The following is a 4,908-nucleotide window of genomic DNA, read 5'->3' as shown; positions in this document are numbered from 1 at the left end:
GTTATCATTATTATAATCTACAACAAACATATCAAAATCTTTAGTTGTCCTCATTTGATTAGTTTCAAGTTACTTAATCTTAATTACCTCAACTAAATGATTAGCTCAAGTTTCGATGACCGTAAGTGGATAAAAAAAATATGAAAAAAAACTAAATGTTACAAGGGCTTGTTATCTTCGGCTTAATTTCAGTTCAGCTCCAATCAATTTAGTGTAGTTCAGTTCAGTTCCTAATTTTCTTCTCTCATAAACAATTTATATCAATTCTATTCAGTTCAGTTCAATTTAGCTCAAATAAGTAAATCAAAACAGACCCTAATTCAAACGATAGAATTTGAAATTAAAACAATTTTTATTAGAGATACTCATGTAGAATATGTAATGATGAGGTTTCCATTAGAAAATGATTTTGTAGAAGAAAAAAATTGTTTCTAAGATTGTGTGCTTTGCAATAATAGAGCAAAAAGCTTTACATACTTTTTTTTTCTTTTCTTTTTTATTTTATTTTATACTGTATTTTTTAAAGTACCTATTTTGCACCACTTTCAAGGCAATCCATAGGGACAATTTCACGAGACTAGAAGACATAATTCATAATTAAATGTAGATAAAATTTATGTTCTTTTAAAGCTGGAAAGTATGGAATAGTAGAAACATTCATAATGAAAACTCTTCATGTAGAGAATGTAGTCCACATGATCAAATTTTTTGCCATAAAAGAATGGAACACAAAATCAACCTTTATGCAACACATTCACTATAAACCCAAAATAATATTCATTTTTTAAAGCATTAATAGCCTATGGTTTCAGGCCAATTACATAATTATGGTAGAAGTGTTAATTTTAATGTAGAAATAATGTAGTTTATGTAGTACTAATGTTTGTAAATAAATTTTTTTGCATAAGATATTATGTGCATTATAATATAAACCTTAAAAGTTGGACAGAAAACAACAAGTAGATAATTATTCCTTTCTATAAAAAAATAAATAAATTGAGTATTACTTTGGTTATGGGTCTGTTCTGATTTAATGAATTGAGCTAAACTGAACTACTAAACTGATTTAAACTGAATTATTTATAAGAGAAGGAAATTAGGAACTGATGAATTGAACTGAATTGAGCTGAGCTGAATTGAACTGAAATTAAGTTGAAGAGAACGAGTCCTATATTGGAGTACATAATAACATAAGCATATAATTTGTTCTTAATACTCCCTTCATGGAGTGGTCTCAACTCGATTCTATTTGTTTACCCCATAATCAACACATGTTTTACTAAGGCGACGAGCCTATGATCACAAATTTGCAAGTGGATGAAGGTATCACTATCTTTTCACTTTTGCGAGTGTAAGCAACATAGGGTTAATAATCGAGATATTACTATAAATCAAAATAAAACAGTTCTTTAAGTGATGATCTAAAATAAATTATGAAGCAAACAAATAGAGATGGAGAAAGGAATAGAAAAGTAATTTTCTTCTCTAATAACTATAATTAAATTGAACTTGTTAAATAAGCATTTAATATTTAAAAAAGTATGCAATTACTCCCTCCGTCCCAAAAAGAACTGTAATACCCCGTATTTTTTTAAATATTTTATAAATGGAATTTTATTTTATTTATAATATTTATTTGTCATTTTTTGGAATTTAATTTCAAAATTTCAAATTATTAATCTGGGTCAAAAATTATTTGAATAAATTATTTTATGCACCTTTATTCTACAATTTATGTCCAATCAAACAAGCCTAACCCATTTGTTTACTTAATTGACCCATTATTTTTATGAGGCCCATCTTCCTATTTACCCTACAACTGTCTCCTATAAATACCCCATGAATCCCCAAAAATTTCCCAAACAAAAAGGTTAGTCTTATTTTCTCTCTCCTTTGTTTTATTAATTTGTATAATTATAATTATTGATTTATGGATTTTGATTTTATTGTTTGAAAGTAATTTAATTAGTATCAAGTTGTATTTTGATGATTAAACTTTATAATTCCAAATTTTATAATGTCATAATTTTCAGATTTTGTAAATTTTATAACCTAGGGTTTTTAATTATTGAAAATCATGATTTTAGGGTTTTTATGAACAATTGATTTAGGGCTTTTATAGTAATGATGTTTTGAAATTTTGGTGATTATAACTACTGATTAGTTTAACTTAATTCCAGATTATTTTAAACACTTAAATTCGTGTTTTAATTTTAAGATTTCTGTTCATTAATATTAATCTCGTTTTAATCCCGGTCAGGTTCTGAACTCATCCGATTTTGATGAAAAAGTAGTGTTTTCATGTGGAAACAAAGTTTTAAGAAAGACTCACTACATTTGGTAGTGAGCACCACCCTCTCGTGGCCAAATTCAGCCTCTAAATATGATTTTCGGGCAGTTTTTGATTTTAACGAAGTTTTTTATACTTAAAATATTATCCTTGAGTTTGATTAATAAAATTAATTATGTTTAAAGTTAATTAAGCATAAATATATGTTTTTATTGAATTTTTAAGTGTTGAAAATAGTTTCTAAATACTACTTTTGATGTTTTATAAAGAGGGTTTAATCATCCATTAAAAGGGAGATTATTAGGGGTTTTTAAATAATTTTCAGATTTTTATTAGACTTTTAACTTGCTGTAATTTCATGTATAAGAGTGTATTTTAAGGTTTTTATGAAGAAAATTTAGAGAACTATATATAAGCCTTTAATTTTAACTAAAGGGAAGGTTTTAAAGTGTTGTTTGATTTGGATTTCGAAGGTTTTAAAGTAAGTTAGTATTGCAGTAAATTTGATTGATTGGGTATTGATTGAGATGTTATTATTTGGTTTAGGAGAGGAGTTTATTGAAGGTGATTTCTAGTTAGTAAAGTGGCACAAATGATTGTTTACACGAGGTACGTACATGTCTACTTCGTTGTAAGTGATATCATGTTTAGGTACTAAAGAAAAGAACTTAGTTTCATGATTAGAGAACACTTTGATGAAAATTGTTTGGTTATATATTTAATTAATTCATGTGCTTATGTTTATGAGACATGTTTTGGTGAATTGATTATGTTAGTAAGGAATTATGGATGCAAACATGTTGAATTATATTGGATTAATTGTTTGTATGGAATGTTGATACAAGCATATTTTTATTAGATCGGGTTGTTAACCACATTTGGATTATTAAAGGATTGAAATTGAATGGTTTAAGTGGAATGAATTTATTAATTATTCCACAAGGTTGTTATTTATTTTATTACTCAATCATGAATTGTTAGTATGTTGAGTAAAGGTGGATTAAGCCGAAATGGCTAGGTGAGTTGACTATGTTCAACAATTTGGATAATTTGGAAGTTTAATGAAATTAAAAGTCAATTTGTGATGTGATCACCCTTGTCCTAAATAAGATTAAAAGTAAATTGATGTATGACTTTTATGTATGGTCTATTTGATTGAGTCGGCTATTAATTAAAATTGTAATCACGTAAAGTGAAACATGGATGAGCAATAAAACTCTAGAAAGCGTGCACTTCTAGAGTATTGACAATTATGGGTTGGGGTACACGGTGGTAGCCCGTGGCTTTCCGAGGCTTGTTTGATCAACATGTCCTCTTTTCTTTTGGTATTTACATTTTTATTTTTATAATGAAAGTTAGATGGGATCCTAGACTAACTTTGTGAGAATGGAGTCGCGCCCATTCTTGCATCGCGCTAAACTTTTATTTTTAAATGGTCATTTGGGACCAAAATGATTTGGTGGATTGGACAACCACGTCTATTGCTTACTCCAAACTAAATTAATTAAATTAAATATAAAGAGTCAAGTGTTTGGAATTGATTAGCAAGTATGTTGAGTCGAGTGAATTGTTTAAGTGTGGAGTCTTGATTAATGAATTCGTGTTGTATGTTTATTTACTTTAATTAGTTGAGCATGCTAGGCTTGGTACGTTGTAGCTTGTATGTACTCAACTTTGCTGATTGCGTGCTTTTATGTGTTTTCTTTTGGTCATGGCCTTCGCCTTTCAATGACCCTGTGATGATCCAATTATTACACTTGTATTATTGGGGAGCAGTATTGCACATGTTAGCTTGATGATGTGAAGTTCGGTGATTTGACATATGCATTGTCAAGGGATTGGTGTGATTGAGAGTATTCGTTCTTTGTGTTGAACTTATTTATGTTTTACTACTTTAATTATGTTTTGGGACTTTGATTATTGGTTTGGTTTTAATAAGGGCCTTTATGGTTCCAATTTGTAAGCTTTGACTTATTGGTTTTCTAAATTATATTATTTTAAGATTTAAGTTGGATTTCCGCTGCAATACTTTGATAAAGCCTTAACGTTTTAACACGTGGCGGTAACATGCCAACGATTCTCCTCTATTTTTATTTAAAGTAAGTGGTTGAAAATGGGAGAATTATTGAGGTATTACAAGAACCCCATTTGGGTTGATTACGCGGGTATTAAGGAAGTTAAGTAAAAAGAAGTAAAAGTATATTGGAAAGATAAATTTACATGGAGTTTGTAAAAAAATAGAGAGAAAATAATAAAATAACATGGAAAATGAAATTTTTATATGGGGAAGCTAATTTTGCACAAATATTGTTGCAAATTGGTGGTGTTTTAATGCAAATGAGTCGTTCTTTTTGGGACAAAGTTTTGGCCAAATAGGTCGTTCTTTTTGGGACAAAGTTTTGGCCAAATGAGTCGTTCTTTTTTGGGACGGAGGGAGTACTATTTATAAAAAAAAATTATACAACTAAGCACAAGTCACAACCCAATCAAGGATGGACAATGATTCAAACTAAAAAATGGTCCAAATCTGATCCAACTTAGTCGAGTCAATCACTTCAAACTTTTAAAGGACACATTATATAACACACGTATTTGGCTTTAATAGTACGTTTTATTAA

The sequence above is a fragment of the Chenopodium album genome, chromosome 5, assembly GCF_948465745.1.
Source record: "Chenopodium album chromosome 5, dcCheAlbu1.1, whole genome shotgun sequence".
In the NCBI taxonomy this organism is placed as follows: domain Eukaryota; kingdom Viridiplantae; phylum Streptophyta; class Magnoliopsida; order Caryophyllales; family Amaranthaceae; genus Chenopodium; species Chenopodium album.
The sequence above is the reverse complement of the archived record's forward strand: the minus strand, read 5'-3'. Positions refer to the sequence as shown.